Source organism: Agelaius tricolor, unplaced genomic scaffold, assembly GCF_023055355.1.
Source record: "Agelaius tricolor isolate 1412-34295 unplaced genomic scaffold, bAgeTri1.0.p SCAF_6, whole genome shotgun sequence".
NCBI classification, from domain to species: Eukaryota; Metazoa; Chordata; class Aves; order Passeriformes; family Icteridae; genus Agelaius; species Agelaius tricolor.
The window spans coordinates 26,405,619-26,432,515 of record NW_027269266.1 but is presented as its reverse complement, the minus strand read 5'-3'; the positions used below and the strand labels follow the sequence as shown (position 1 = coordinate 26,432,515).

Here is a 26,897-nt window from a genome sequence, read left to right as displayed (position 1 = left end):
TTATTATGAAACCACTCCTAAAATAATTAAAGGGGCAAGAGAAGCAATCTTAGAATTTATTTCCACCAGCTGATTTGGAGAAATGTAGAATGATTATATTTTTGATTGTAAAATAATTACTTTATTGAAATAAAGTATTAAATAAAAGTATTGATACTGATTTGAAAAGGACAGAACTTTGAAATATTTTTCTATGGATTAAAACACATGTACATTTTTAGATATCAAAGAAAATTGAGAGAGATATTGGAAATGTATTTAAATGCGTGAGTTTCATATGCAAATGAGTTTCAAATACAAAAAACACTTCAAAGGCACAGTAAGGGTTTCCATCACCTATGCATTGAGATTTATGATTTCTGAGGCTGATACCTTGGGAATCCATGTAAACAGAACATTTACAGCACATATTTACCTACAACCTAAATGTATAAGAAGAAACCTGTTTTCCCTTCTTGTTACATGGGTCACCTGCAATTGCAATAGTGTGCTATAAAGATTGTAAACTGTGTTCATGAAGCCTTGGATGTTGCTGTTTGATGCCATTGTTTTATAATGGTCAGTTTGTAAGTATTACAGATTTGTATCTCACTTGGTAGGATGCAGAGAGATTTTGTCAGGGAGTTTTGTTTCTTATTCTTCAGCTGACTCTTGACTGGGCTGAGCAATCTGCCTGGAGACGTGTCAGCTTCAACCAGGTTTTCCCCACAGTGGCAATATTTGCATTTTCCTTGGAGCACACTTAAAGCCTGGCTGCCCTTTCTATGCCACTGCCTGGAAAGGTACTGGTTGTGCTGCAGGAAAAGATCACAGGGCAGGGGACAGAAGCCAGCTCTAGCCCTTTCTCTTTTGACACTTACACCCTTACTTGCAGTGTGAATTGGGCGGTTCTGGAGGTTTCTGCTCTGCAAATTCCTCTCCCATCTTGTGGCAATTGTGCTGATTTGAGGCAGACAAAAGAGTCAGGATCCCTTTTACAAGGCTGCATAGTGGAGGAATTACAGGAATTACAGGGTAAGGAGCAACAGGTGTCCACACTGCTGCAATAGTGACATGCTTGACTTTAAGCACAGCCATAATGTCAGTTATTTATAAATAAGTGAATAATAGGAATGGACATTAGTGTTGTTTACGAGTTACAGAGGAGTTATTTTATTTGTGTTGTGTAATAGTTCTGCTTTATTTCAGAGGTTTGTTTTCTTTTCATGACATTTCATCACTTCTCATTTCCCCCAAATTAGATTATAAACCAAAGTGTTCATTCTTTATTCCAGTCTCACAGAACAAAAAAAGAACACCAAAACCCCTGTAAAATAAACATTGCTAGTATCTACATAATGCATAGATTTCAATATACATTTTATGCTTTTTAGTACATAGTTGTGATGGGTTAGTAGAAATAAGCTCAGTAATGTTGACAACAGAACAAGAATAGTTTTGTATATAAACAGTTAAAGCTGGATGTAATGTGTTTGAAAATAATTATAACTTGTTTCAAATAAATCTCAATCCCTTAATTTTTATTCACAATAGGGAAAACTAAGGAAATACAAAGTAGCAGAAGATGGAACGATCTTTTGAAGTGCTGGCATGTTTTCATCATTGGTTGTTAAGACTAACTCAGAACATGTTTCTAGTTTAGCTAAAGAGCCACTGTACACCTTAATCCATGTCACATAAGATTATTCTGCTGTGTGACACAGCTATCACTGAAGGCTTCCAGAATATGTGAGATTACTTTTGTTCTCTAGAAAATTAACAAGCTTTCTGTCTTACCCTATGCGACAGTTACATAAGTACTGAACTTATCAGAGACAGAATAACATAAACCTTCATTTTATGTGAGCATGTGTAATCATTTTATCATGATGCTCTCAAGCAGAAACATTTTTCCCTTCTTTTCAATTGAACAATTTCTCTTAGAATAGTATAATGTCAATGCTTACATCAAGCAGACCAGAATAAATACCAGCATTCAACAGTAAAACAGAGAAATAAAACAAATGAACAAATAAAAATAAAACAAACCTAAAAAAGTTAAAGTTGGCAATAAATGGAAACACATATTTCAGAATACTTCCTATTTTGAAGGCCACTGACACCTGGAATATAATTTAGATGCCTCAGTCTGCCATAATACAATTTAAAATTTCAGAAAAAAAACTTGGTGAAAGTGACAGCAAAGGCACAGGAATACTAAGGTACAAAATTATTAATATATATATAACTTTTATAAAAAAACCCCAATATAGTCCACATAAATTGTAGTCTGAACCACTTGTGGTATTCACTGAACTAATTAACACACTGTAAGTACAGTGATACTGTAGGAATGTTGGGTTCAAAGTTATAATTCAGGAACTTAAAACATGGATGTTTAAAGAGAAATAGTAACTACATTTAGCTGAGGAAACTCTCTTCTGAAGCACTCTGCTGATTAACAAAGCTGTCTGTGAAATTCATGATGCCACCAGAAGATCAGAAGAGTAGAGGATAAATTGTCCATTTGGAGATCAGAAAATTGATTTTTCTGGCTAAAAAAAGTCTTTTCTTCACTGAATAAATGTATTATGAAATTCATTAGAACGGAGTTATATTCTGCAAGCACAGTCTTTTTGATTTAAATAGCAATTAGTATTTCATTTTAATTCCACACAAGTATAACTCCTTAAGAATGTGTATAAGCAGGCTTATGGAAAGCTGAGAGAGACATTAAAGATCATAACTTCTCTAAGAGATAGTGCTGTTGTTATTCATGGGGTTTTCTGAGTTCTATACAAAGTCCTCAAAAACTTGGAGAATATTAGATGCATCTGTCCTCTATCCTCCTTTTAAACTACTGTGGCTGAGACAGTGATTAGAGATAGACAAAAATGATCTTTTGCTTGTAATATGAAGCGCTTGCTTTTTCCTTGGCTCATTTGTTCTCCATAATGGATTGGCATCTTGTCAGTAGGTGCTACAAGTATGTCTGTTGGAAAAGATCAAAAGGCTACTCAGTGATGAAATCCAGCAAAAGTATGGTATAATTTCTTTTCTTCCTTGCAAACCCTTTCTGTTGAAATCAACTCTTTAAGTTCTAGGTAAAGTTTAGGAGACATTCAAAGATAATTCTTAAAAATAAAAATAAAATACAGTAAAAGCAGAACAGCCTAATATCAGCAATATTGATAAGAATTGCACCTGAAATTATAACTTGTTTTCTTAGGCCCTAACTCATATACACCATTTTTGCTTGAGATCTGAATTACATTTTTTTATTTAGCAGACTTATGTCTTGTAACAGACCTTGAAGTAGTGCTGGAAAGTCTAGAAACACCACAGTGGAGACAACATTATGTGCACATGTGTGTTACTCATTCTGACACCATTTCCCATTATGCTTTCCAATCCAGCCTACCATGAGCAGGGCTCTGTATCCAGGAGGACCATCTGTATCCTGTTATACCAAGACATCCCTTGTCCCAGTCATCACATGGGTGGCACTTGTATTTTGCTCCTTCCCAATTAAACACCTGAGAAACAACTCACTGCTGACAGAAATCCAGTGGCAGGGCACTGATTTCCAATGCTGAGAGGAGCCTAGGCAGACCAACAGCTCTGAAAATTAATAGACCTGGGGTTTTTTTTGTAACAAATGTTATTTCAGAACTGCAGCCAAACTACAAAGTCCTCTAAGTCTACAACTCTCCTGGCACTGCACTGCCCTGTGTGCTTGTTTGTTTTTGGAGCCAATTGTTTGTCATGCTCTCCTAGTGACATCTACAAAATCTGGGTTTGCAGGTTTTTTTTCTGTGAGGTGGAAGTTATAGAAGGGTCTCAATCCTTAAATGTGTCCTCCTATAAACTAGGTATACTCTTGTTCCAATATAAGTCTAAAGAGAAGCTACTTTCAAACCATACAAAATAACTTCAATTTAAAGTACTACAGAACTTTAAGAGCTCTATGTATATGAAAATGGTGAAAGGACTTTGGCTGAATAACTTAATAAATGCAAACATTGCTGCATTTGCTGCTTTTAGTGCATAAAAACCCAGTTCAGAGACTAATTAAAATATCCTCACCAAGCTTAGGATAGGATAAATTATTCCACCTAGCAGGATCATAAGAAGGTCCAGGTGACCCAGAACCCCTAAAGTTTGTTTGGAGTCCTTTTTTTTCTGAGTTAGGGGTGCAACACCATGTAGTTTTTCAGAAAATGGGCGAAGAAATGAATGCAAGCTTGGCAATATTCTGTAAGGTTCAAGATGTGTCCTAAATGCAAAATAAAAATAAGGCATTGTTATTGTAAAAGAAATAAAGGTATTGATCTGTAGGGATCTTCAAGAACTTTGCATAATAAAATGGTAGTAAAATGAGCTAACTCTTGAGCACAATGGCTCATTCTTGGTTACAAACATGCTGAGTTTTATGTAAATAAATCTGCAAGAATTTTAATGACAGTGTCTGTTCTGGAGAGTAGGATTTTTTAATTTTATTTGATCAATGTCGGAGAGTATAAAACATCAGAGCTATTATTTTCTATTAACTGTATCTGGCATTGGCATAAGCAGTCTACTTTGCCAATGGGTTGAGTGGGTAAAGAAGTAAGAAGAGAAAAAAGTTAGTGAAACTTAGTAAAAACTTCATAATCTATGTATAAAAGGCCTCACTTACTTGTTCCCTTTTGTTTGAAAATATTTTATAAAACCAAAATTCTGTTGATATTTTTCAGTTTAAAAAAATAATAAAATCTCACACATGTAAGACTTTGAATGTCTGGCTCATCACGATTTTAATTGTAAATCCCAGGAAATGCAGAATATGAAAATTAAATTAGGAAGTGCTCAATGGATTGCAGAGTAGTAAATTTTATTAAATTTCTTTACAAAATAACATTTAGAAAATAATTTAATAAAAAGCTGTATGTGCCTTACTAAGAAACAATGAAAAAGGTTCAAGCAGTTTTTAGTATAACTAGAATATTTTTTTGCAATGCCTGTGGTCTTAGGCAAGCTGTGGCTCAAGCAAACGTGAACAGATCAAAACATATGTACCTTTAATCTAATACGTAATTTATGTATAGATTACTAAAATATCATTTATGGCAAACAACAGCATGATTCTTTAAAGCTATTTTATATGTACACCCTTTATGAAAATATAGAGAATTGTTAACTAGTCTTGGGGAGTTGCAATCTAATGTTTGTCCCAAACACATTTAATTTCAAGTTTAAAAAAAAATGTAGAATTCACAATCTGTATATACATGTGTAGTATTCTTAGCAGAAGTCATAACCTGCTGTCCATATTTTGCTGTAAAAATCCCCATTTTACAACACAAGTAAAACATTAAGTTTATATGTGCTTTTTTTCATATCCATGTACATGGCTCTCCACACCAAAACCATCTATTTTTCAGTAGGTTTGTTCTTGGAGAGACAAATCAGAAATCTTCTCATATTTTGGCTTCTGTAGCAGTATTATGAATGAGGTATGAAAAGAAAAAGACTAGAAAAACACATATTTCCCATGTACTTTGGAACAACTGTGCAATGTTAGATCTTATTGCTGAAATATAAAGAACTTGTGCTACTTGGACTGATAGGATGAAGATTTCTGGTTCGACATGAAGACAATATTAAACCTGAATTTAATCATGCTGGTCCAATCACTATTGCAGTGTCATTTTTCCTATTGCAGTTTAATGAAAGACAATGATACCTATATATCAATATTCCTCTCAGGACAGTTATCATTCTATAGGGCTGTTGCAATGTCCTCAGAGCAAAACCTCCAGATCCTCCTAACCCAAAATCTCCTCCACTACCAATCTGTGGCAGTGTTTTTCTGAGTCACCTTGTCATGCAAGCCTACTGAGTGAACAGCATAACTAATTCAGACAAGAGTTTTTCACCAGGTGAAAAGAAAATTCCAGTGTTAAGTAGCAAAATCACACTTTTTTCTACAGGACACTGCTCAGTACAAGCCATTCAGAGCCCTCCAGATTTGTTCATGAAACAGCTGGAACACTGCTCAGATTGATTCACTTGATTAACTTAATTAGTTTGACTAATAATATTAATAGCAGAAAGCTGCTCAACACTACATTATTCGTAACACTCTCAGTGGGTACAACCAGTTCATAAAATGTCTAAAAAAAAAGTGAATAATGTAAAATGTTGTTTTTAAGTCCCCTGACATTGCCAAGAACAAGAATAACATGTGAGACATCTTGCAGATCTCATAATCATGAACTTGGAGCAATAGTTCTGAGGACATTGATGTCATCAGCTGAAGCAAGTGTCTCACACAGGACTCACTCCTCACTGTCCTAGTGCCTTACTTAATAGCCTGGATGCTTCTCTTTAATACAGCAGGTTGCCTTACATTCCTGAGGATCAGCAGATAGTGCAGGAAGGCTTTTATTTCATGCCTCATTTCTTCCAATATCCTTGGAATGACTTACCTCACTCACATTCTCCTGGCAGTTGTGGAAAAAGAAGAGAGTTGCAAATGAATTGTTATTTCCTGTATGTGTGTACACAGGTGTAAACATCACAGCACAAGGGACAGAGAAAGAATTTTTAACAACAAATATTTCAGTGATGAAAATGTTTACCTGAGCAGCTCTTAGTCCATACAGGTGGGGTGGCCAATTGCCTGTTAATTAGCTGAGGGGGACTTTTAGTCAGTAATAATGTTATTCAAAGAAAAATATTGCTTTAATTAGGGTTAATTGGTGGCTCATCAAGGAAGAAGGTTGCCTGCCTTCTATGCCCCAGAAAGGTGAACATGCAGCTCCTGTCTGAGGCACAGCTGAATTGCCTACATGTCACTCAATCAAAATCTATATGGCATTTGACATCTAAGCACCAATTGTTTTGAATAAAAGGTCCTCTTGTTCAGATGGGGACATATGCACTAATCACATTTCTACTGTCAAGTCACAAAATTTTTGTGAAAACTACAGGAGTTTTACAAGGAAATCAGTTGCCTGCCAGTGAAATATGCTTTGCCTTACTAGAGTCGCGTGGTAAATTGTAAACGTTTGGAATTGAATTTTGTTCAGTTTTCACATTTTACTTCAAGAATATTACCTGGAAACCAGGTAGAAGATACAGCCAGCCAGTAAAAAAATTATTAAAGTAAATTAATCTATAAATTTCTGTAATATAAAATGTAATATTGATCAGTAAATAAATATAAATAACATCGGCACTGAAGAATTTCACAATTAATTTGAATTTAGAAGCTCACATCTCTTTGAAATAACTTTGAATCACATTCTGTTCTCCCCTCCAGCAGTTCTTCCCAGCTTTCCATTATGAACAGTGCAGCTGGTACCTGAAACCACATCTTTTGCACAGCAAATATTGCTTCATTGCCAAGACTCCTCTGCTGCTAAAGGGGCAGAGGTTCCTTGGAAGGTGGCACTCCAGACAAGAGTTTTTTGGTCAACTCAGCTCATTCAAAGAAGTGACAAGCATGATAAAAGGGCCAAAAGATGTTATGCCTACTGGATCTGACATCCCTAGAGCTGCTGAGAGCTTGGATATGGTAACTGACAGTTGCCTTTTTTTATCAGGCAGATGTAAGTTCACTAAATAGACACAAAGGAGAGCAGATGTGAGCCAGTTGTGTACATAAAACTGGAAAGCTGCAATTCATAGGAGGTTGCTTTTAATAATACATGTTAGACTTGAACAGTAATATTCCACTAATGTTTAATCCACAAGAATGGCAGGGCAATAGACAAAGGAGGTAGAGTAAAACTCATTTTCCTACAGCAGCATTGTGTGATACATCCGAAGTTAACTACAATGTGGATCTTCAGCCTTTTGGCTTTGACTACAAATTCATAACTACACTTAGAGAAAAACCTGTAAGAAAAGAAGTTTCAGAAGCAAGCAAGGGAAAAAAAAAGGCAGACAAAATGTAAAACAAAGCAAGCCCTGTTTTTTCTTTGTCTCTTCTTCAGTCTTCCACATCCTTTTGTATTCTGTGTTGAAGCCAGAATCAAATATGCAGTATTTATAGTGATGTTACTCTCCTGATAAAGTATTGCACAGGCTGTGGCAACAATCTAGGGCTCAGCAGGGAAGCTGTGAGACAGCTATTTTTGTAATGTTTAAAATTATACTAAATTAATAAAAATAAAATCTCCTGCTGGGCTTCCAGTTTTAAATAGCACATTGTGGTGTAAATTATCAGAGCATCAGGGTTCTGCTAATTTAGTACATATTATAACACTGAAGACATTAAAAGATCATAGCATTTTTCATTTTAAAAACAATACTGTGAACTGGCTGAAAAATTTCAATAGTTTATACTAAGAATGACTAATATATGCTCAATGGGATAGAGGGAAATGGGAAAACTGCACGTCATAACTTTTAAGGGTTTGAAGGTATAATTGTTTAGAACTCTGTCAGAGAGGATTCTGCCTGTTCCCTAGATTATGACAGTCTAACATACTAAATTATCACCTTCTAAAATTAGAATGGTACTTAAAAATAATAACTACACTTAATTTTATAGTAAAGCAAAATGAAATCTTTCCTAACTGTAAAAAAAAAGATTGCTTTGAAATAAGAGATCTTATATTGTCTCATACCTGTACAGAAAATTTCTGCAAAGTAGTGCTGAAAATCCTACCACAAGCATATATTAGGTTAGATAATCATCAAGCAAACATCTTTTGAAATCATCCAGAAAGTTCCCACTAACTTAACTTACAGAGGAGGCATGAGCTGAAAGCACTTAGTCAGATGTTGGGGAGTATGAAGTGCTAATGTGTGCAAGACCAAGACCTAAGCAGAGTGAAAGAGAAAGGTGATGACACATGTTTCCAGAGAAACTATGTTAAAAATACGAATGTCCACTTGACAGTAAGCTCACATATTGGCTCCTTAGATATTTTCTGCCTGCTCCTAGAAACCTCTTGTGGCCATTCATCCCTGGTAGAAAAAGATCAGAGTAATGGCAAGAAAAATGTGCCACTGCGAACCAAACTGTCTGATACACTTTGACAAGGTTAGGTAGGTTGATAACAGCATTAGTGCTTTGCAAGTACTTATTGCTGCCACCCGTGGGTGGAGCAATGCCCGGAATAATGGCAACAGGACATTTGTGGGGAAAGTTCAAGCAAGATGACGGGCTGAAACACCTCTTCCTCACACCATGTTTTTCTCAGTCTGCTTTTAAAATGCTAGAAGCTGTGTTTGAAAGCATGGAAGACTTATGACTACTGCTAGCATTTGTGTTTGCTCATGGTAGACTATTTATTTTGAAAAGTACTGCTTGTTAAGTAAATAAAAGACAATATAATTTTGGCAATTACTATGTTTACAGGGAGCTGGAACAAGGTGAAAGTCACTGGCATTCTTGTTGAGCTAGCTGATAAAATGTGACCTGAAATAATGTGTTCCTAGTGAAGTCATGCAAAAAATCCCTAGACCCAGTACAGTGAGACCATGTCCTCATTGTGAAGAGAGCAATATTCATACTGTGCTGTGGCAGTCTAATATGTGTGTATCATAAAAAACTGAACAAGCAAATAAAAACAAGATAACTGCAACTTCTTGGGATGACTTTTGGACAGCAGTTTATCAAAATTTACATGCAAAACAGCTCACTCCTTTTAGAAACCTTGAGTCTGAAAAAAACCCCCACTTTTCAAGCCCCATCAGGTACTACTTTGCTGGCTCACTTGGATTTTCATAAAGGGTGAGTTGATTTAGAACACCATTGAATTCAATAGAAAATCATAAAACTGAAATAAGTGTTGCTGTTATAACGCAGCAAAGAGAATGACCAAGATTAGAATAATTTTTTTTAAATCAGAAACTGATAATTTTTAATACAAATTGTATGATTGAATAAAAGCTTATATAATGGGGACTGATTGATTAGCAACATCTCCCTTACCACCAATCTTGTGGCATTTCAGAGGTCCACTTGGCACTTAGGAGAGCACTAATTGAATTTTCAGTTTTCAAAATTATTCTAAATTATTTGAATCTGGGTCTTCAACATTATATGTCAGTATAAAGATCATTGTCTACACTGGATTCAGAAGTATGAATTTTAATCATGAGTATATAAAAGTGCTAAGCCTGATTATCATTTCTTACTAGGCTTCCAAATCAAACTTTTCTTTGTGATGTGAAATTCTGATTTACTAGCCAACATCAATGACAGAGTCAGAAAATCATATGAATGTTCCCAGTGAAGTTTTGAAGCTTCACCACTGTGAAGAGATTTCTTTTGCTACCACTCAGGAGTTCTGTGCTTCCCTCCTCTCTGCTGGAGTGGGAATAACATGTTTTCCCCCTCCCCCAGAGGACTTCAGAGAGGGTGAAGAGTTTCAATCCATGAGATATGTCAGGAATGGAGGCTATAAAGGTTACCTCTGTAGCAGTATGAACACTGGCCATGACTGAGGCCAGCTTTCTTGCTCTCTGAAGCAGGGAGGTTGTGCTCAGCCTGTCTGCTGAGGGCAGACTCCTCAGGTGGGAACTCACTCTGCAAACCATACCATGCCAATATTGTGCCAGTGAGCATGCTAATTATTAATTCATATGATAAATGCAGGGCCCACGTTGAGCTATACCCTGCCTTTGTGTAATTTGTTAGTACAGTAAACTTAGAAAAGAGAAGCAGGCAAAAAAGCCACAGGGAAGAGGACACATAGATCCATAAAGCTCTAAAGTTAGAGATATATCCTTTTGACTCGTATGTTATTTTTCTTGGGTTTCTGTTGAGCCTCTGTGAAGCCATATTTTACTGATCCTCTTTCAGAAAAATCCATGTCTAAATAAGTGGCCATGCAAATTTAACTGGCTTTATTATTAAGAAAGTAGTGTTCAGTACTAACACATAAGTGATATTTAGACAGTGCTTGTTATATTTTGCCTACAGGTGAAATATAAATTTTGCCCCAATGAACACACTGTAGAACAAGTTTTTGTATTTTTTTTCAACCACAAATGTTCGAACACTCACAATCTTGGTGGGGAAAATGCACACATACATGGAGGAAGCATCTTGCACGTTACCTGACACACTGGAATAACCTGTGTGATGATGTATTTTTTATCTCTATGGAATCCAACATGGTTCTAAAAAGGCCTTTAGCTGAGATGTGTTCCACAAAGCTTAGTGTTGGAGGCTTCTCTTCACCCCACAGACTGGTTGTCTGAGTTTTCACCATTATTCTGAAGCACTTGTTATTCTCATTTCCAACCCCTTTTTTTCTCCCTGTTTCATTCCTTGTGCTAGTATTCATATGGATTTTTTAAAAACTGTTATTAATTACAGATGATGTTTCTTCTTCACACTTGACCGCAAAACCAGACTGAAAGGGACATTTATTGAATGGAGATGTAATGTAGTGTGCTACCAGTTCATGTGCTGCTCAGGCAGGTTTTGAGACCTTCCTTCCCCCTCTACTGATCCATAATTTATTAAGTTCAGGAGCTCTGTCAAAAAACTGAAACTATAGCTCAGCAGCACTAATTGCCATTTCCATCATCAAAACTGATTCATTTTCCCTTGATGCAAGAAATAACATAAGAAGAATGACCTCTCTAATCAAGACATAACATGACAAACAAAGAAATCTTACCCTCCATAAGACAGACAATTAATTACCACTCCTTACAAGAGAACTCTTTCAAAAACTAAGTAAATACAAAATTATGAACAACAGCAGAGAGTATTAGTATATCCCAGAGTTGTGAGTATGCCTGCTTATTTAAATGATGATGAAAATATTGAGAAGAATAAGAAGGTAGCCCAAATTTATCATATAGAGAATTTTTTCCAAGACACCAGCTTTGTTGCAAGGGGTTTGAGATCAGATGAATGGTGCTAAGAAAACACACAAGATTCTGGACAGCCCATTGTGCTGGAGAAAAGGAAGAATGAGGTTTCAAAATGCATTTCCAGATGCTATGTTGAATCACAATCTCCATGGAGATAGACTCACATGAGACATTTTTGTGTCTGAAATGAAGGACAGCAAAACACAGCTCATTTCTTTTGTCAAGTGAATGAGAGGCTGCTCATTTGTCAGGAATGAGCACAAGGCTCACAGGATTATTGCTACTGTGATGCTAGAGGCAAGAGCAAAACATTGAGATAGAGCACAGGTAGTAAAATGTTGTGGAAATTTGAGCCCATGCAAGTGCTCTAGAACCTGTCGGCAAAAGAGAGATATTTGTAAAGCTCTGGCCAAGCCTCAGATGAGCCAAAATTTTTGAGACATGGTGATAAAAATGAATACTTGCTTTCCATATAGGCATATACAGGAGGGAAAATGTCTACTTTTCACTGAACTTTCAAAAGTAGGGAAGAGATGAAACAAATTGTAAAAATTAAAAATTAAATCAGAATTCAGTGCAAATAACAAAACATGAGTGATGTGACATCATATTTTTGTCTTCTGTCCATGGGAGTTCAAACCCACTAAAACAAAAGTAGGAAGAACAAGTACTGCAGAAACAGAAATAATATTTGACTGGGTTATTAAATAATATTTTACAATACTCTGCTGATAGCATATATTAACAAAATAAATGCTTTTACCATTTGTTAGAGATGCATATACATGCACTCAAAGAAAAATCTGTCTGTCATACAGATAAGAAAGAACTCGTAGAATATCTTGATTATCACAGTCACAACCAATTCTATATTCAGCATAAAAGAAGGAACAATATTCCATGAGTAAAAAGGTCTTAGGTAAACTAATAAAGTTATCTTAAGAATAAATCTCAAGTTATATATATCGTAGTTTAAATCTCAAAATACTAGTGTGGAGATGTACACTTCTATTATGATTATCTTGCATGACTCCTAATATGACTACAATCTTCTTCGACGATTTCTTAGGCTTCTTCTCATTTTTTTTCTTAGCAGTTTAAAGAAATCTTGAAATAAAGTCAATAAATTTAAACATTTTTCTGTGTTTCTTTATATTACTGTCTTTGGCCAGAACACTGAAAGCCTTCATTGCTCCAACTGTTTACTCCTGTCCAATTTTCAGTCCTTCACGATCATTCCCATGAACAAGGGTATGTTTCTCTTCTTTCCTTAGGGTTCATATCCGTAGCCAGCACCTACTGTTTACCAATTACCCATCTCTACTTCCAACCTATTTTATTTGATAAAGCAAATTACTTTGAATAAATAATGTATTCAAGTTCAGCCTTCCTCTTGTTTATTATCCATAAGGAAGACAATTACAGCTTTGTCAAATTTATTTGGATTTGAAAGTATTTACTAATTTTGTATCAGAAATTTTCACCCTATGGCCCAGTCAGGAACTTTGTTGATATTTTGAATTAAGTCTAGTATTGATGGCCTAAAGCCAAATGTAGGAGAGCGAAACAAAAGTAAAGTAAAACACTGTTTCATTTAAGCTATTGAGAAGACCAGATTTTGGAGACCAAATTTGTATTTTTTGTCCTCTCCATAAAGAGTGAAGAATCCATATAACTTTGTTAGGGTATGTAAGTTGATCATAACAGCATGGTAATTAAATAAAGTGGAGCACCCATTTCAATTCTTCTATAACACTGAACAAAAAGAGAAAAAAGGCATATAAATTTTAAAAATTATTAAAAATAATTACTGGATTCAAATTTTATTTCCTTACCTCGTGTGGCCTCATTAAGAAATGGTATTAGCTCTGGAGTTAGGACTCTTTGAGTTGGAGTTTAGGACTTTTCTCTTATGGTGAGATACCTAGAGAAGAACAAAAAACATCAAATATCAACTTCAAATATCTATATTTTCTGTTAATGTAAAGGACAACTCTTTGGGGTTGTTTCTTTTTTTTTCCTGTCTTTCTCTTTTTTTTTCTTCTCTTTTTTAAGTAGTTGAATACTTGGGACTTCTAGGAAAGGCAGAAATAGCAAAAGCTTAATAAAGAAATCTCTGCCAAAATCTCTTCTTGATTACTTTGTCCCTGAATGAAAAGTCTTTTGTAGCTTTGTTTCCATCAACTTGGTGGCCTTTTGAATTTGCCACAAAGTGCACAGTAGCCTCTGATCCCCAGGAACTTTTTGTTTGTGCCATCTCTGAAGCCAGAGCTGTTTCACTGTTGATCTTTTCAGTAGTTTCCAACCCTCTTCTTGAGCTGCGAACCCTGTCTCTGTGCTGAGACTCTGTCCTGCCTGCCACATCCTCTAATCCAGAAATTTCCATCCTGAGCAGACCCAGCTCCTCCCAGGGACAGGAGGACTGTCTCCACCCAGCACATTGTCTTTTCACTCCTCCCCATGGCTTCGACTCAGGTTGCTTTACTTTTCCCAGAAGCCACTCTCTGGTGGTGCCCTGGATCAGCCTCAGCTATTTCATAGCTTCCTGCTAAGTTTTTCTGAGAGGTTTTCTGGAGCTATAAACTTAGCTGCCTAAAGCACACAGAAGCTTCCAGGCACTGAAGGAGGTGAAATTGCTGTCATTCTGCTTTCAGAACACAAATATGGGGACAAGGTAGATAAATGTCTAGAAAAGGGAAAAGGCAAGCCAAAATCACAGTCCTTTCACAGGAAAGACTATTGAATACCCAAACAAGCATAGTTTCAATAATTTTGAATTGTAGACAGGAAAATGAAGGCAATCAGATACTGAAATGTGAGACTTGGCTTTAAATAGCTCACAGTCCAGAGCAGTTTTCTCCTGTAAGGGATTGCTCTCACAAAACAAGGAAGAAGCTTTCTATGCTCCTACTAAAACTTTCACAGAGAGCCCTTGGTATAGTTACTAGCATTCAAATGAAGTTACTAGCATATTGGAATACACCCAGACCAAATAAGACATAGTTAGTTAACAGATGCATATCCACAAAGTCCAAAATACTCTTAGTCACATGTCGTTTGAGACCAAACAAAATATCCTGCAGGTTATCCTTTCCTAAAAGCAGATTTCATACTGAGGTTTGCATTCCTGCTCTGTGTGCCAGACTTGATGACCTCTGAGGGAATGCAAATATATAAAGATGAGCCATATTTGCACCAAAAGAGATAATTAAAGAGAGGAAGGAAATTAAAAAAGAGAAAAATACACTGCAAATTTCAGAAAATCTACCTAATAGTGGAATAAGTGGATTGAGGCATAAATGGTCTCCCAAGAGATAGAACAGAAAGGCTATCTGCTTGGATTAGTACTAAATGGAATGAACAAAACACTAGAAATTACATTGCAAGGAATAATATTGCACTGCCAGGGGAATGGTTGGGATAATCTAATTGTACTGTTTATCTCCAACCCCCCAAAATTTCAGGAGACAGTATCATGAACAACAAACACCTTTTTATGCTCTTGCTTTGGCACTCCTCTACTCTCAAACTCTTTTATCCTCCCAAGAACTGCTTTTGACATGATATGAGGATGTGTCCAACCTGAAAGGAAGTGAAAAGAAAAGTCCATGAAATATTTTGTGAGAAGCACACGCTCACTATCCTCAGGGCTTACAGCAGCTCTAGTATTTCAGCAGGTATGACTTTTCCAGCAGGTGTGACTGTTCTAGTGGGGTGTCTGTATTTTCTTCCTTTGCCATTCAAATACCTTGAAGAGATATAGGAGAGGGTTACAGAAGCCTTTGTTGCTTTGATGCACCTGTTCTGATTGCTCATCAAACGGCAGTGATATTCCTAGAAAAGCTGCTGACAAAGAGAATGTAGGAGACTCACACTTGTGGGTTTTGTTTCTGTTTTTCAAGGGAGCAGTCCCCTTTGGAAACAGCCTTATGACAGCAGGCCAGAGGGGTGACATACGTGTGAACATATGTCAGTGCCCCCCGTGGTAATGTACATGCAAACATATGGCATTGCCCTCCTGGTGCATATTAGCTGTCAACAGACACAGGAAGGACCTTGCCCTGGTTATGTTTCTTATCATCCATATGGTTTTCTATTGCTCCTGATAGCAGATAAATTACAACTACTTCCAAAATCTCTGTCTAATAATAGTTTGTGTTTATTCCAAATATAGATGCTTACTCTTTCCCTTTGGTACTTCCACAGAATTCATTGAGAACCAAGCAACATTTTTTCATTGCATTGCAGGACTGGTGATTTGAAAACAGAGAGAAAAAAAAGAGAAGAGTCAGCATGCACACAGCCAACGAGATGAATATCTGGAAGTAAACATGCAGCTTGACCCCTGTAACTTGGAAGGGACTCAGCCTCATGGGAAGGAAAAGCCTCCCTGCCACATTGCACACACACCACTGTGGTCAGCAGAGAAAATCAGGACAGTGGCTCAATATGAGGAGAAAATGCTTCCATCGAGAGTTTTACAAAATTACATGATTCTATGAAAAACTGAGCTGGCAGGTCACAAAGTTAACTCAGTTAGCATATGGACTGATATTTTTCTAAAGAGAGAGTAATCTGCTAGACATTTTATAGTGAAAACTCAACTGGCAAAAGTACAGAGCATGTCTAGATGATGCTGAAGTTAATACTTTCAAAGACTAGTTACATGAACTGTGAAGAGAAAGAACCCAAAGAGCAGCTAGCAGTGCTTCTGCATTAGTTTACTACCGTGTTGTCTACTCCAGACATAATCCCAAACCTCTAGGCAGCCACTTCAATTGGTTCAATCATCAGCCCCTAAAGTGGTGTAAACCACAAAGGGTACAAAATGAGTGTTTGTTTGAAAGCACTACTGTGAGTGACAACCCAAAGTCTGAGACACAGGCAAATCACACATTTGTCCTGCCCCCATAAAGTCAATCTCCTTGTCTGTTCCCTTTCACACCCCAATATCTTAGTCACACTGCACGTGTGGCAGCTGTCATTTGTTTGCTGTGCATCCAAGGACATGCTGCTTGGTTTAGTGCTTCTGTTGACAAAGAGGAAGACATATGCATTGCACTAAGACAAGCAACATTAGTCTTGAAACTCAGGTCTTAGTATGTTGAAACTCCGGTCTAAATATGTCAGGGACATGTCCCTGTTGGACGTCTGATCTCTCCTTTCCTGTTTGACTGGCAGAAAAACATCTGATCCATAAGACTGGTAGTGGAACAGAACAAGTTTGAAGAAGTACAAAAGAACAAGGACAATAAATCACAATACTTCTTTATATTAAAAAAAATGTTGTGGGTTTGTGGTACTTCAATTCAGTTTAGATGATCTTGTGGCACTGAGAAAAGTCTTCCAACATTACATGTCAGTAAAATACATTTGAATAGATTTATGCAGAAGCTCTCAAAACAGTTTTGGATGGAGTGTACATAATACGATTGGCATGAAAAACTCAGCCTAGCAAAGTACTCTGTGCTATCAAGAATCATAACATTAGTTCTTAGGATGATTTCAAAGCATTTTAGTAGATCAGAACTAGTGTTTTTATTTTTAGCTGGATTTAGTATAGTAATTGCAAAGAATCAAAAGCTGAGAGTTGTGTACAACAGCAAATGCTACATGAACATAAATATTTCTCACTTTCAGTAGTTACTGGAATGATTTGGTAGAGTCATGCTCAATGACTGTTCCAAACTAACAACATTTGTAATAGTCTAGGAATACTATAAAAATTCACAAAGAACAAAAATTTAGGGTGCATTAATGGGGCTGTCTTTATCTTTCAGGTGGAGAGAACTTTATGACAGGAAACAACAATAGGTTAAGGTAAACAGCTTATTTTGCCTACCTTCATATTTCAATACAGTAGTTCAATATAACCACATTTCTCCAAAGACTCGTATTCTGTTATTGAAAGGTAATGGTGGGAACCAACTTAAGAACATGTAAAATGCAAGATTTTTTAATCAATGAGAAGCTATTAATTTAACCAAGCCTTCCTGTAATAATATTGAGACAGACTGTCTGCCTGTTTTTACATTATAGCTAGCTTTGCAATCTTTACAGACTATAATGAGGTGTGTACTTTTTGTGAATATATTGATTGAGAGTGGTCCTTAGGAATCTAATGCTGCCAAAAACTTGGTATCGCTCCACGATTCTTGAGAGGTTGCTTGCTTTCTGGAGCAACCAAGTTGTTATTTTAGTAGGAGTTGTTGACTCTTGCCACTCACTACACATAGGACTCATTAAGTTTACCTTCACTAGATCACATTAAGCTCAGACCTAAGATCAGACTTAATGTGATCCAATGGATCACTGATCTGACAGACTACCATGTTAAAGTACACTGATGCATCACTTGACAGGTTCATTAAAGTCATTGTGCACATGTGGTTCTGCAGCAGCAGGATTCCGCAAGTTCCCAAACCACCTCATCCACTAATCTAAGCAAATCTTGACCTGACATATTTGGAGTTGACCAAAAATTCAAGGCAAAAATTTGAGCTGGACAATGTAATTTTTAAGACTTAGAGAAACCAAATGGATCTCCTTAATCTAAAAACATGCCTTAGTTTAAGCATCTTTATCCCACTTTCATGATGTATCACAGCTGATTTCAGCAGAATCACCCACAGCTGAAATCCAACAAAGAAATATGTTTTTATCAACTGTGGCTTTATCATAGATTTTATTAAAAATTGTTATTAGCTTAGAAGACATGTAAAAGAGAATTTATAGCTAAATATACTCAAATCATTGAAAAAATAAGAAGCATTTTGCTTGCTCAGATACTACACCAAAAGGTACTGACTTTTGGGTGTAGTATCTGAGCATCTTCCATTAGCGCATTAAGCAATATAAGTAATATCTGAAACATGATACATAATCTGGAAAAATTTCACTTTGTGTATGGAAAAACAAAACAAATGTACTGGATTGTGGAAAAAGTAGAATCAGTGTTCCTTCAGTGTTAAACACAACTGGCTGGAAAAAACAGGTATTGTGGGTTTTTTGGAAATGCCAAGGTTTTACAACTTGTGCTTATCCCACATTAGGAAGAAGCTGGGGAAAAGAGAGTAAAAACACTTTGTGAGTAAGACAGTTTTGCACATTCTCTTAGAAGTGGGAGACAAGAATGAAATTATATCCCCTGATCATTAGGGGGGCTTGAACTAGATGACCTTTGAAAGTCCCTTTCAACCCAAACCGTTCTTTGTCCGTGAATGACTCCATGACTGAGATTCCATGAATATTCTGTATAATAGCTACCCAAGCCACTGGAGGTTCTGCTCTGCAGTGTGCATGCATCATCCCCAACACTTTGCTGCTTTTTACATTCTAGTCTGAGAAATGGGCTCTGGGAAACCATGATGGAAGTGGAGCAACCTGGCCTGTGGTCACTCTGCTCCAAAGGAGTTCATCTCCCTTCCCACATGCCACCAACACAGAAAAAAACCAGGAAAAAGCTCAGTGTATATTTAGAAAGGTCATGTATGATACAGTCTAAAGCTGGATCACATATTAAATACTGGAACATAATGATTAGTAGGGGCACACTGTTCTCTTGGTTGTCTGGGGCATTTCAATAACTTTTACCCCACTCACCAGCTAGCTAGATGAACTATAACACAGAATAACTGTAGTCTGATGCTTACATTTTCTAATGAAAATTTTAGCTATAAAGTAGTGTCTAGTCTTGGAATATTTTTATTTATTTTTGACAGAAATAAAAGGAAAGCTTGGAGTTTCTAGTGAAAAGAAACTTAAAAATACATAAAATATATAAAAGAAATTTTAAAAATACTAAAATTATGTCATTCCACATCCAAAGTGGAGCTAATGTTCATATAGATAATATATAATATTTAGAACAATTCATTAATCAAAAATGTTTGACAGATTTGGTGTAGTGCAATCTTTTACTGTATCCTTTTAGTTAAGGTGAAAAACAAAATGCAAACTAAAACAGGATTACTGAAGAGTAATCACAATAGAAATAAATACCAAATAAAAATACAGAAACCATAACCTAGGATAGTGTTTCATGGGGAAAGGAGACCTAAGGTGACTGGATATGGATATGTACCCACTAGCTAACAGTTTATGACAAATGAAACATATTTAAGTATCCTAATTGTCTTTCTGATTTAATAGGATCCAATAAATGGAAACTGTATGGCCAGAATAATGAAAAGAGCACAAAATTTATCTCATTCTGTTGCGTCCTCTCTGTGTTCTTTTGTCCTTTGATTGCACTGGTGGATAATATTATTTTGTTCCCAAGGAAATATGTCCCTTTGATTAGGTTGCAGATATTCTCTCATTTGTCACTGTTCTATCAAGCTATGCCATGTAACAGCAGGAACCCTTGATTATTTAATTGCTTGTAAGAACTCATTAAATCTTACTATCAATCATTGGACATATGGCAAATATCACCCAATGGCATGAGAGGTTTTAACAGTGATCTGTCACTGGGGCATACCCTTTCTTCGGTAGCATAGGCCCTTTGTTTAGTTCTCTGATCATAATAATTTTTAATTAATATTGATTTGTAAAAGAGTGTTCATGCAGTGGCCTTAATCTATGGGTACAAGGATAATCTTCTAACAGGAGCATTTGTAATTCCATATAAATATCCAGGAACCCCATCTAAGAGAGTTTAACCTTTTTACAATGTTTTGTAGATCATGTTAGTCTGATGATAACCTAATTTAGTCTTCAAAGTGGATATGGCTCATTAAGAAAAACGTATAAGAACCAGTCACACAATAGGTTTTGCATCAACACCTTGATGGTATCCTGTGAGCTATCTCTGATGACATAAATACAAAAGACATTTTTCACAATGCAGAATATTTGATATAGCTACTAGAGGTAGTGACCTGTGCTACTACTTGTAGCTATCTGTGCAGATACTTGTTTTGTCTATAACAAAAATCAAGTCAAAGGTGTGGGAAGTTATCTCACCAAATACTGATTTATTTAATCACAGATCCTTAAGGTTTATATATATTTACGTAGATGGATGATAAAGTAATGAAATAATTTGATTATTGGAAAAAAGTCCTGCCTGGAAAAAATCCCTTCATATCCTGGGATATGAAGATTTTAGCATAAGAAAAATTTAGATTCAGCATTCTTTGCAATCAGAACATTAGCAACGGCTAATTTTACCTGAGAAGGCTCAAAGTTAGTAATGCTCAAAAACAAAATAAACTCTCAAAGATGAAAGTTCACAGCAGCTGGCAATGGAACTACTCCATTTTTGAAATCATAAAAAGAGTGATATTTGGCTGTTTTCTTGTGATGACTACCCTTTTACTCTACTGGACTCACTTTTACATTGTTATTAGAATTACTTGGAAGTTGCAGGAAGCAAAAGAGAAAAGCCCAACCACAAAACACTTCTTTGATGATTATATTTAACAAAAAACTTGCTTCCATCTTTCTTATTCTTGATATACCGCTATTTGGAGATAAAATCAGGATATTTAAGCTACTACTTTGTAATAACTTTGTCAAAAATCCTATTATTTTTTAAAATTTTGTGTTAAAAATCTAATAATTGATAAAGAGACAAAAGTGGAAACTAGAAGATTTCCATCTGTGAGTCAGACTTCTATTCACACATGCTACCTGTGACACACGAGACTCTTTATCTGAGGTGTGGCTGCCTTTGTAAGATAACACGTAGGACTTGCCATAGCAACAGTTTAGGTTTGGGAAGGGTGGGTTGAATTCCAAAATTTGTATGTTCTTGGAACAAATTTTTGAATATGGATCACAGCTGGTGTCAATGTAAATTTGTTTTGTGATTTTGTGTCAATGTAAATTTGTTTTGTGTTTTTATAGAGCTCATTGGGTTAGCTCTATAAAAGAAGTAAAGATTTGAGTGTGTAGAAATAGTAAAGATCCAGACGCCTTGCTTTAATACAGAGTGAAAGGACAGCTGTGAGAAGCAAGAAAGAGAATTAGAATCTTAATACCTGAGATATGTTTTTGCACTTTTAGGTATGGAAATTATTAAGAAAAGAGGCAGAAAACGAAAAAGAATTTTGAAGCTGGATTTTTCTGCATGTTAGCATTTCAGGTTACATTTTGTTTGATGACATTCTGCCTCTACATATTTCTGTGTATACATCTCTGTTCTTTTAATAACAGGCATCTGTAATTTGTCTTCTTATGTTGTCTAATGATCATATATAGTTTTTCCAAAAAAAACCGTATCTGCTTTATGTTTTCATGAGGACTTACGTTGACTCCCACATTTTGAAACACATTTTGATACATTGATTTAAAAATCTATAGCGATTATTTTTACACTGGTTCTTTTCTAAAGAGGATTCACCTATGTCTAAATAGCTGTATGCCTACATACAGCCTTGAAGAGAGATTATTCAGGTGTTTTGTATTCTCTGATAAAGTGAAGTCTAATTCATTCCTGTAGAGGCAGAACTCAGTCCTATAACAAGGGGAAAACCTTCATGACAGATATTCAGCTACAACTATTATGTACTTAACATTATTAGAGCAGTATAAGGGATCAGGAGTCATTTTCCTTTATATAAATATAAAAGAATCATTTTCCTTTCCTGGAAAACGCTATAAGACTGTCTTGAGATTCCTCTAAACAGTGCTGCCTATGAAAAACTATCCCAAGGAGCAAATCAGATATCATGGCTCATGAGAAAGTTGTTTGGGAAATATTTCAATAAATGCATACAATTTAATTATTATTTTGCTTTGTAGGTTACATAAACTTGACAAAACATTACAGGTAGACAAATCACAAATTTCAGTGGTTTTATAAACATTTTGTTACTGGTTTGGTCCTGATTCCTCATTTTTTTCCATGTTGCAATATTGTTGGAACCCTTTTGTGCTTTTTAGTTTTCTTTTCCTGAAGTTTAATAATTGCAAAATGAGAATAATAAGGTGAGACAATAAACAAATTTTTGTATTCTGTTTGAAATTTTGACTTACATCTCTAAGAGATAAAGATCTCTGTTACCAACTGTCTTGAGACTATGCAAGTGTTCATTAACCATTCAGAAATACTGGAAACATCTTATTTTCCCAATAAAGAGTTTAAACTTAAGGACTTCACAGACAGCCAGTTAACAAGAACTACAATACATTACAGTAACTTCATTACTTCAAGGTAGGCTAGAGTGCCATTTCAGGAGTAATGAATGATGCTTTAAGGTTTAAGGCAGATACCCTATAGACACTGAGATTATGCCACAAAATAGAGAAAGTCTTCCAGGAAGCAAATGAATAAGCTTTGCTAAGGGAGCATAGAATAAAACCCATTAAAATCCATTAAAGGAACCCAAACTATAGGCAGAAGGTAAGGAAGGATTGATTTTTTTTGTAGCTGTAAAGGCAATAGAATGTCTATTTATTAATTAAAAATACATTTTATGTATTGGGATGTGATAAATTGTTGACTGTTTAGGTGAATTACCTCAGAAATGCACCTAAGGCTATTTACACTGATAAATTATGCACTACTACTTTTTTAATTTCTGAAACAGTTTCACAAGTATGCTCAACTTTATTTTCAGTTTTCAGCAGCAGTTTTGAGTAATCATATTCGACATTTAACTACTGCCACTAAAAGCTTCCTAGCCAGAAAAAAACCCAACCTTTCACAAACAGCTTTAACTCTCTTATTTTCCCCTGTTTTCCTGTTAAATATACATACATATGAAACACAAAGTTTTCCATTTTGACAGAATCTGGTGAAAAAAGTGACATACTCTTTACTATATATTCCCTTGGCTTTATATTTCCTTAACTTGGGAGTGCTAAAACAAGTAACCTCCACCTGAAAGAAATGTCTGAAATATGAAAATGACGTTTTTTGGGTATAAATAAACACAAAGCGAAAACTGAAGGTGTATCTGTATAAATTCTCACGCACCAAAGTTCTGTGAAAATATATTCATCTCTGGGATTTTTTTCTTCTAGGATACTCACTAAATCAGCTACATGTGAAAAAAATGAAATATTTTTCATAGACGTAGTATGTCTTTGGACATATAATGTTTTAAGTTCAATATCTATATTTTGTACATATATATATTTGTAGTGTCTGTTTTCTGATATAGACATGTATTCTGTGTACTTACAAAAGAGTTTATATCTGAAAATCAGGCATCCATCCAATACCAAATTAGAAAATTCAAAATTATATTTGTCATCTTCTATAAATTTGAATGTGTGAAGATGGCTATATGGGAGTGAGTGTGCATTGTGTGTGTGTCTGTCTTGAAAAACAGGCCTTTTTTGTCACTCTCTGACAGCGGTGATGGAGGGAGAACAATACCTTTATCTCACTATAATTTCTAAAGGCATTTAAAGGGTTCATTGTTTCAAATCAAAGAGCTATTCATAAGTTCCAATAAAATGCAATCCATCACAATTTTACATGAGCAGAAGCTTTCAGCTTGTGCATATTTTGTCAGGAAGGCAATTTGAAGCTTATAAACACAAATCACTTCTTTGGTTTTTAACCACAAAACATTTACACAGTACTGTCATACCACCTACACTATCTCAGTACAAAGCCAAGAAGGAGAGCAGGCAGGACCAGGAAGCAAGGACCTGGAGACAGCATTTTCTGTTACAGTAGACCAGATGCTGGGGCATTAATTCAGGAATTCTCAAAAGATTGAGAGAGAAAAGGATGTTCCCCTATGCTTATATCCCTTATCAGAGTGTATATGACATAATTATTAAAATACTTGTTTGGATGACAGACATATCTGAAGCAGGTTTCTGTATCCAGGAAGAAGGACTCTGGAATAATTTATTTGATCTTTTTTTTCCCCATGATTATGGTTGTGAACAAATGTGTACATTGACCAGATGCACAATGGCTGTGGTACCATAGCATCTCTGATCAGCAACTGATTTGGCTCAGTCTGTTAAAAAACCTTTGATGCATAAGGGTGAATCACTCTTAGAAAAAAATGTGAAGAAATATTATGCATTCTATTTCACTGGAGGAGAATTGAAGCCACAGATGCTCTACTGTTTCCCAACCCTACAATCATTTAAGTGGCTTACTCAAAGAGCTGGAAGCAAACAGTTCTGTCCCAGTCTGTCTTAATGTGCAAACTTTACTCTATTTTTATTTAGTATTTCCTATTCTGGGAATCTTGAAAGTACAGTGCAGATTCATCTTCCTAGGGAACCGGTATTCATAGACTCATGAATCATAAGATAATCTTTGTTGGATGGGAGATCTGCAGGTCATCTTGTTCAACCATCTGCCCAAATCAAGACTTACTCAGAAGCTAGACCAGATTAAATAAGGCAAAGTCCAGTCAAATTTTGAAAACTTTGTTGAAAGTCCACAACCTTTCTTGACAGCCTGTTCACCATTCTCATTGTGAAGACTTTTTCCCTTAAGTCTCCTTGCAAGGTCTCATGATGCAACTTTTTGTCATTGTCCTTTGTCATTTCATTCTGAATCTTGGAGAAGAGACTACCTGTGTTTCTCCATAATCACCTGTTATGTACTTAAAGACAGAAAATTAATCACCTTTTAGCTTTCTTTTTGAAGCTTTAAATAATTACATTCCTTCAGGGTGTTGTGTGCTCCAGCTCCTGTCTATGCCAGCAGCCTTCTCTGGCTTTGCTCCAATTTGTCAGCACCTCTCTTACAGAGGGGAGCCCAACACTGTGGCACTACAGATAGAAGTGGGCATAAACACTTCCCATGACCTGCTGGCCATGCTCTTGCAGCCCAGTATGGACTTTACCTTTGGCTGTGCACACTTGGCTCCTTCAACATGCAGTGCAGCAGAACTCTGGTGTCCTTCTCTGCAGAGCTGCTTTCCAGACAGCTGGACCCCAACTAACACAGATGCAAAAACAGCACTTCCCCCTAAAAAAAAAAAAAATACAATCATTTGTATTTTAAGAGAAAGAAGCTCTTCAATACCACCACAACATAGGAATGCAGTCTGACAATTGCTAAATATACTGTTTCCCACTAAGATTTAAGGAGGATTTCAGGCCCCAAACCTTTAGCTCTGAAAAAGAAATAAAGTGATTTATAGTAAACAAAAATCACTTTGTAAAATAAAAGTGGAGTACTTGCTACTCATTGTAATGCACACTGATATATTGTTTAGCAGCACCATTGTTTCATTCCAAATAATCACAGGTCAGCAACTGACAAATTTACTGTTATCTATCAATTGATTCTGTTACAATGTCCTGAGATTTAAAACTCCCACACTGAATGTTTACCCTTTCCCTAGTGTTAAACTATTATCCTCTCTCCCCCTTTTTCTTCTTTGATTTTAAAAATTAAAAAAAAATATATATTTTTTTTATTTTAGGCCCATGTACTTTCAGCATTTCAAAAGGCTATTTGCATATTTATTTTGGAACTGTTAGCTGTTACTGAGTTGTTTGCATGATAGGATCATGGTCCAACATGAATATTTTGTGTTATAAAGTATATTAAGGAGCCAACCAAAATCAACAGGAATGGTTATTCTAAAATCTTTTTCTCATTTGACGCTAACAGATTGTTTCAAAATTTCACATCTTCTTTTCTGTGCACAAACTGCCTAAAAAATTTGTGGTGGCAGTTGGATTGTTTTCAAAGCACATAAAACTCTAACCTTTCTTAATCTAATTTACATTTTAAAATATTTGCTGTTTCAATTCAATTTATGCTGCTCCTGCCATGGATAAGTGGGAGGACAATGTTTAAAATAATAGTAGTTCTTTCCTCTTTCAGACAGCCAAGCACAGAAAAGAATAGTTCAGAGTAGATTGGGAGAAGAAAGAAAACAGGCCTGGATTCACTTTGGTAAAGTAGCATCACATACAGAATCAGTATATTCACAGCAGAAGTTTTGGAACAAGCACACATGGCTTTGTTGCTTGTTCAAGCACACATGGCTTTGTTGCTTGTTTCTGTCACTACTTTTCTTTCCTTTATTTATCAGGATAAATAAAGGAAAGAAAAGTAGTGACAGAAAATCAAGCTACTTCTAAGTTGCAGAACATAGATGCAGAGGGAGGAGATGAAGAGACAGAGCCACTACTGCTGGAACAGAGAC

The 26,897-nt window shown here is 35.9% G+C and overlaps 2 long non-coding RNA genes across 3 annotated transcripts in view; both read right to left on the bottom strand.

The window, feature by feature from the left end:
- Positions 1-229: 229 nt before the first annotated feature.
- LOC139591022 (uncharacterized) lies at positions 230-16,054 on the bottom strand. Its single transcript, XR_011679495.1, has 3 exons — positions 15,448-16,054; positions 13,644-13,732; positions 230-2,971 (listed from the first exon to the last, which is right to left on the bottom strand). It is a non-coding gene; the product is annotated as an uncharacterized lncRNA (long non-coding RNA).
- A 9,546-nt stretch (positions 16,055-25,600) lies between these two features.
- Positions 25,601-26,897, bottom strand: part of LOC139591377 (uncharacterized) — a 28,100-nt gene continuing 26,803 nt past the window's right edge. For both annotated transcript variants that reach the window (XR_011679628.1, XR_011679627.1), the window contains one exon: positions 25,601-25,705. This is a non-coding gene — a long non-coding RNA (uncharacterized lncRNA). The remainder of the gene's footprint in view (positions 25,706-26,897) is intronic.